Below are 8,017 nucleotides of genomic sequence, written 5' to 3' on the forward strand. Positions count from 1 at the left end.
GCTATGAGGAGTGCTCTTACTCAGTTTGCGCAGCAACCTACAGAATCTATGTGCGAGGCTTGGGAACGCTACAAGGAAATGTTGAGAAAATGTCCACATCATGGAATGCCGGATTGGATGGTGATCACTGGTTTTTATAATGGTTTGGGGGCCCAATCTCGGCCCATGCTCGATGCAGCAGCTGGAGGAGCCTTATGGGCTAAAAGCTATACTGAGGCGTATAATCTTATAGAGACGATGGTTGCAAATGAGCATCAAAACCCAACTCAGAGGATGACGTCAGGCAAGGTCGCATGTATTCTGGAAGTTGATGCAGCCACCGCTATTGCAGCCCAGCTCCAAGCGCTATCAATGAAGGTTGATTCTCTGGCTACGTATGGAGTTAATCAAATAGCTATGGTTTGTGAGCTTTGTGCAGGTTCTCATGCTACGGATCAATGTTCTCTTGTCAATGAATCTGTTCAGTATGTGAATAATTATCAGCGACAACAGCAGCCTGTGCCAGCGACCTATCATCCTAATAACAGAAATCATCCAAATTTCAGCTGGGGGAATAATCAGAATGCTATTCAGCCACCATATCAGCAAGGAGTGAGTAAACAGTTTAACCCACCTGGATTCCAGCAACCACAGTAGTATGCTACAAGGCAATCATATCCTCAACAGGGAAGTGCAGCTGCACCTACTAGTGCTGATTTTGAGGAACTTAAGCTGTTGTGCAAGAGTCAGGCGGTTTCTATCAAGACCTTGGAAAATTAAATCGGTCAATTAGCCAATGCAGTGCTCAATCATCAACCTGGCACTCTTCCCAGTGACACGGAAGTACCAGGCAGGAGGAAGCTAAAGAGCAAGTCAAGGCTATTACCTTAAGGTCTGGAAAAGTAGCTGAGGCTGAAAAGGCAAAAGAAGTAGAAGCTGAAATTAGAGAAGAAGAATCTAAGCAAAAGGAAAAAGCGGCGGAACCAAGGAAGACTACTGTTGAACACACTCTGCCTGAGGCTAATACAGGGGAGAAACAGCTCTATCCTCCACCACCTTTTCCTAAGAGATTGCAGCAACAAAAGCTGGATAAACAGTTCGGGAAGTTTCTGGAGGTGTTCAAGAAACTTCACATCAATATACCTTTCGCTGAGGCTCTGGAACAAATGCCTAGTTATGCGAAGTTTATGAAGACTATTCTTTCAAGGAAGGTGAAACTGGATGACCTTGAAACCGTTGCTCTCACAGAAGAATGCAGCGCTGTTCCGCAGCAAAAGTTACCACCAAAACTGAAAGATCCAGGAAGCTTCACCATTCCTTGCACCATTGGCAATCTAACTTTTGACAAGTGCCTTTGTGATTTGGGAGCAAGCATTAATTTGATGCCGTTGTCAATTTTTAAAAAGCTGGATCTGCCTGATCCAAAACCCACATACATGTCGCTACAATTGGCGGACCGTTCCATTACTTACCCAAGGGGCATAGTTGAGGATGTGCTCGTCAAGGTGGATAAGCTCTTCTTTCCAGCAGATTTTGTTATTCTGGATTTTGAGGAAGATAAGAAGATTCCCATAATCTTGGGAAGGCCTTTCTTGGCTACTGGCCGTACCTTGATAGATGTGCAAAAAGGTGAACTTACTATGCGGGTCCAAGATCAGGATGTGACCTTCAATGTATTCAAGGCAATGAAATTCCCTACAGAAGATGAGGAGTGCTTAAAAGTGGATGTGATTGATACTGCGGTTACTTCGGAACTCGATCACATGCTAATGTCTGATGCATTGGAAAAGGCCTTATTGGGGGATTTTGACAGCGATGATGAAGATAGCAACGAGCAATTACAATATCTGAATGCTTCTCCATGGAAGCGAAAGCTGGACATACCATTTGAATCTCTTGGTACTTCTGACCTTAAGAATGCTGAAGGGAAGCTCAAACCATCAATAGAGGAAGCACCTACCTTGGAGCTCAAACCATTACCTGAACACTTGAGGTATGCTTTTTTAGGTGATTCATCTACGTTACCTGTTATTATTTCATCTGACCTTTCAGGTAGTGAGGAAGACAAGCTCTTAAGGATTTTGAGACAATTCAAATCAGCTATAGGATGGACCATAGCAGACATCAAGGGGATAAGTCCTTCATATTGTATGCATAAAATTCTGCTAGAGGAAGGTAGTAAGCCAACTGTGGAACAGCAGCGAAGATTGAATCCCATCATGAAGGAGGTGGTGAAGAAAGAAATTCTGAAATGGCTAGATGCAGGCATCATTTATCCTATTTCTGACAGCTCGTGGGTGAGCCCCGTACAATGTGTACCTAAGAAGGGAGGTATCACTGTGGTCGCAAATGAAAAGAATGAGCTGATCCCTACTCGAACAGTTACAGGATGGAGAGTATGCATGGATTATAGAAAATTGAACAAAGCCACAAGGAAGGATCACTTCCCCCTTCCATTTATTGATCAAATGCTTGACAGATTAGCGGGTCATGAGTATTTTTGTCTTCTGGATGGTTATTCCGGGTATAATCAGATTTGTATTGCACCAGAGGATCAGGAAAAGACTACCTTCACTTGTCCATTTGGCACATTTGCTTTTCGCAGAGTTTTGTTTGGGTTATGTGGCGCCCCGGCCACTTTTCAGAGATGTATGATGGCTATATTCTCTGACATGATTGGAAATAACGTCGAAGTGTTCATGGATGACTTCTCCGTCTTTGGACACTCATATGATGAATGTTTGAATAATCTGCGCGCCGTACTCAAAAGATGCGTGGAAACTAATTTGGTGCTTAATTGAGAGAAATGTCATTTTATGGTGCGTGAAGGCATTATCCTTGGGCATAAGGTCTCTAGCAAGGGTCTGGAGGTGGACAAGGCCAAGGTGGGAGTCATTGAAAATCTTCCCCCACCTAATTCTGTGAAAGGAATCCGTAGTTTTCTTGGTCATGCGGGTTTTTATCGACGATTCATCAAGGACTTTTCAAAGATATCTAAGCCGTTGTGCAATTTGCTTGAGAAAGATATGCCGTTCAAATTTGATGATGAATGTTTGGCAGCATTCGAGACTCTCAAGAAGAGTTTGATCACTGCACCAGTTATTACAGCACCAGATTGGACAGAACCGTTTGAGATGATGTGTGATGCGAGTGATTATGCGGTAGGTGCAGTTTTGGGACAGCGCAAGAAAAATATCTTCCATGTGGTCTACTATGCGAGTAAGACTTTAAATGGTGCCCAATTGAACTACACCACTACTGAGAAGGAGCTTTTGGCTATAGTCTTTGGCTTTGAGAAATTTCGATCTTATCAGCTTGGTACGAAAGTAACAATATTCACTGATCATGCAGCTATTCGCTATCTGGTTTCTAAGAAGGATTCGAAGCCGAGACTCATTCGTTGGGTGCTTTTACTTCAGGAATTTGAGTTAGAGATCAAAGATAGAAAAGGTACTGAGAATCAAGTAGCTGACCATCTCTCTAGGTTGGAGAATCCCGATTCTACTTCACAAGATAGGACGTTAATCAATGAATCTTTTCCGGATGAGCAGTTGTTTGCAATTCAGGAGGAAGAACCATGGTTTGCAGATATTGTAAACTATCTTGTCAGCAATATAATGCCTCTTAATTTGACATCCACTCAAAAGAAGAAGTTTTTGCATGACGTGAAGTGGTATATGTGGGATGAACCATATTTGTTTAGACAGGGAGCTGACCAGATCATCAGGAGATGTATCCCGTTCTGTGAGACGGAGGGGATATTACGAGACTGCCATTCCACGGTTTATGGTGGACACTATGGAGGTGAGAAGACGGCAGCTCATATTCTGCAAGCAGGTTTTTTCTGGCCTACTTTGTTCAAGGATGCTCATCAGTTTGTTTACCTCTGCGCGCCCGCGTAGCTATGCTGAGCGGCCGCGCAGCTTGCTGCGCGCCCGCGCAGAAATGCTGAGCGGCCGCGCAGGGGTTGAGTTCCAGAAAATTTTTTACAGTTCAGAAAAAAAAAAAACAAACAAAAACAAAAAAACAGTTTTAGCCCATAAACCCACGAATTATTCCCACTACCCCATCATTTTAGCCCTTAATTCCCAAACCCTAATCTAATCCACACCCTATATATACATACACCTATCCTACATATCTCCCACAAAACTTCCTACACTTAAACCCTCTCACAAACATCAAAAATCAGTTCTTACACACTTTTATTCACGAATCAATGGCACCCAAGAGAGCACGCACTATTGACAGCAGCAGCACAGTTCCTACTGCTGATTCATCGAGGGGTACTGCTGCAAGGCCTCGGTTAACTGACAGAGCTGCGGAGGAGGAGTACACTAGGCTGTTGGGGAAGCCGATTTTGAAGGAGAGGGGGTTTTTACCATCAGGGAGGGATGGTGAGTTGTTGCCCATGATTACAGAGAAGGGGTGGATAGCTTTTTGTGAGTCACCCGAAGCAGTACCGAGGAGCGTTGTTTGCGAGTTCTACGCGAACGCGAAGGCTGAAAAGAATGGGTTTTCTGTAGTTCGTGGGCTGACGGTTGATTATTATCCTGCTGCGATTCGCCGTGTGATTGGACAGCGAGAGAGGAAGCCCGAGGAGGAGAACTGGAATGAAAAGACTGCTGAGGATTTTGACTTGGATTTGATTTGTGCGACTCTCTGTCGACCGGGCACAGTTTGGAACCGCAGTCCAGCCAATAATGAGTATCGTCACTTTCCGGCGATCGCCATGAATAGGTATGCCCGTGCATGGAATGCATTTATATGTGCTAATATTTTGCCTTCTTCACATGCACACGAGGTCACAGTTGAGAGAGCACAGCTGTTGTGGAGAATTCTGAATGAGGAATACTATGTGGACCTTGGTGAGTTTATCTACCAAGGAATTCTGAAGTTTTTGAGGGGAGCAAAGCATATGAACATCCCTTATGCATCCACGGTTACGAAGCTATGCCGAGCAGTGGGAGTGAACTGGCCGGCTCATGAGCAGTTGCAGTTGCCAGCAGCTCCGATAGATTCTGGCACTCTGAATGGGATGCAGGAGTGGACCGGTGGTGAGCCTGAGGAGCATGGGCTGGGTTATCGTCTTCCAGGAGGGCGTTCAGCACGAGGTGCTACTATGGCTAGGCCAGGGCGTGGTGAGGCTGGTTCGTCGAGAGCTCAGGAGGGTGCTGGGATGGGTGATGCCCAGTATAGGAGGCTTTCACGGCGGATGGATGCCATGTATGAGACGCAGAGCAGGTTTGCTCAGGAGCTCACCCTTGCGTTAGGGACTGCTTTTCGAGGCCTTGGAGCTGATATCCAGTGGCCAGTTTTTGGTGAGGACTCTGCATACCCACCGCCTGATACTCCACCCGCTGAGGGTGATGATGATGATGACTCCGAGTAGGTATACCCTGTGTTCCTTTCTACTACTTTCACTGAGGACAGTGAAGATTTTTAGTTTGGGGGTGGTAGTTAAGGAATATTGTGTGTGTGTCATTTAGTTGCATATTCATGATAGTTTAGTTCATATAGTTGCATAATTTATGCCATTTAGTTTTTTTTATGAATGTCATATAGCTCATGTATTTACCATGATCCCTTTTGCAATAAGTTATCGACTGAATTGTGATATTGATGCAAGTGTAGTGATAGCATTAAAGTGATATTAAGTTGTGTGGGTTGATATGCATGCTAGAAACAATTGTAAGTCCACTAAATCTTAAAGAGTGCGTAAGGGCTAGATTGTTGTTATGATTTGGTTGTTTTCAAGGTCAATCTACTTATTATGCTTAGAATTCGATTATAGGTTCTTAGTGATAAAGACATGAAAAAAAAAAGAAAAAAATTTTGGAGAAAAAAGTATGGAAGTTGTTGCTAGTTGTGGCTAGGCGTCAAATGGCTAGTAGCCGGCTCGCATATGTTGCGAGTAGTCTAGGGTTGAGCAAGATGGAGTAAAACGCACTTGCTCAGAAGTTATAAAATATATATATATATATTTTTTTTTTGCATAATTGGTCAAGAGTGGGCTCTTTGGTATTCGAGTTATTAAGTTCTTAGGGGACTTTGTGCTTAGTGACCTAAGGCTTTTAGAGTCTGGGATCCGCTAACCTAACGCTCGTTACATGGATACCATTGTATAAGTCTTTTGTGGACCTCACTCATTGCACGGTCAAATAAGCATTTGAGTTGTAAATAAAGAGCACGATTCCGTAGTAAGCTCCAGAGTTCTTGTAGTGTTGTATATCACTTTGTGCCTAGAATTTTTATTCTTTATATAATCGTAGGATTGCCTTGAGGATAGTCTAGTCATAGTAATTGGTCTAGTTCCGAAGCATATCTATTAAGCATTTGCACACACCACGTTTCTGGCTGTATGTCCGGTTGCATGAGTTTATTGATCTTTAGTTGTCTAACTGCATTCGTTGAGATGTGACAATTTGGTTGGTTAATTGTAGTAAGGGGGATCGTTGCATTTTCATATAGATTGCATTCATGCATATTTTTATTTGTTTTTGAGTCTGTGACGCTTGAGGACAAGCATCGATTTAAGTTTGGGGGTGTGATAAGTGGCATTTTATACCACTTAGAACGTCTTAAAATGGCTTAAATTGGTGTCTTGAAATCAAGTATTTTGTGTATTTGATGCGTTTTTCTAGTGTTTATGCATTTCAGGGTATTAGTTGCATTTCGGGGGAGGAATCATCAAGAATAAGCCTTGGCATGTATTCACCATTGCGAGAGGAAAGGAATGGGCAGATTACGGTGAAGAAACGGAGCAAACCTGGATTTTTTCCAGTAGAGGCCTGCGCGCCCGCGCAGCAATGCTGAGCGGCCGCGCAGGGTCGGGGGAAAGGATAAATTGTTTTAGACTTCTACTTCTATTTGGCTTCCAACTTCTATGTAATCTGAGTTTTATGGGACTATTATATAGGTAGATTTGAGACGTTTTCACAAGAGAGTATTAAGGGGATTATGTTTTAGATTGTGTTTTACGCAAGAAGCGAAGGAGATAAGGAAGAAGACCGATTTAGCACACCGCAACGAAGAGGAAGCATATATTCTTGTGATTCTTGTTTCGTTGTAACGTTGGATGCTAGTTTTCTTGCTTTGACTTATTTACTCTTGTGACGTACTCTGTTTTAATATAATTAGTTTAGTTATTATTTTCTTGTGTTTGTTTGTCATGATTTCATATGAACCCATGATGGCGATAAGTTCTATTATGGGCTAATCGTGATCATGGGGTTGCAACAGATTTATTATGGAATTCTTTAGTTAATTGTTTAATACTTTAGTGTGTGATGATTGCATGATATCTAGTATTGGTTGTGCGTATTCGTCTTATGTGCGTCGCGAACATATAAGATAGGGTGTTAATCTCTTGTGAAGCGACGGTGGATCTTGAGATTTAGAACTTGCCATGCTAGCATAGGTTCATGTACGTTGAGCATGATTAGTGGGTAACTCTAACAGTTTTATTTGCCCTATGTAATCAAAAGGGATAACTTGTGCTTAAATCGTTGTGTTGTCAATTTCTGTAGACATATAGGAACTCAACATAATTGATGACTATTCAACTTCTATCTTAATTGTGGATGCTTGGTAGGATGGTATTAGTACAATGAAAGTTGGCTTTTATCAGTTTCGTGTTATTCGATTAATATCATCACTGTCACATGCTAAAGGTAATAACAATGGCTATAGAAGGAAGTAATAATGAAGTTGTGATCTCATGAGTGTTTTATTATTGATAAATTGAAGTGTTAGTTAAGTGGTTAATTGAGTAGTTAATTATAGTTAATATTTAATCAATAATTTTAAGTGTTATTATCTTAACTTTGAGAAGTAATCATACATTGGTGAGTGAGTTTAATTAGACAATAATTTAGTCTGAGTCTCTGAGGGAACGAACTAGAAAGTATTCTATATTACTTGCGAACGCGTATACTTGCGTGAATATTAGTGCGTATTTTCGCCCTAACAATTGAATTTGAAAAATTGAGAATTGAGTGTAAAATTGCTAAGGATGAATTAAATGAGTCCTTGAAGA

The 8,017-nt window shown here is 42.0% G+C and overlaps 1 non-coding gene across 1 annotated transcript; it reads right to left on the minus strand.

Moving 5' to 3' along the window:
* Nucleotides 1-107, minus strand: LOC141679554 (small nucleolar RNA R71). Its single transcript, XR_012558131.1, has one exon. It is a non-coding gene; the product is annotated as a small nucleolar RNA R71 (small nucleolar RNA).
* Between the last annotated feature and the right edge of the window lie 7,910 nt (nucleotides 108-8,017).

Source organism: Apium graveolens, chromosome 1 (assembly GCF_009905375.1).
Source record: "Apium graveolens cultivar Ventura chromosome 1, ASM990537v1, whole genome shotgun sequence".
Classification (NCBI taxonomy): Eukaryota; Viridiplantae; Streptophyta; class Magnoliopsida; order Apiales; family Apiaceae; genus Apium; species Apium graveolens.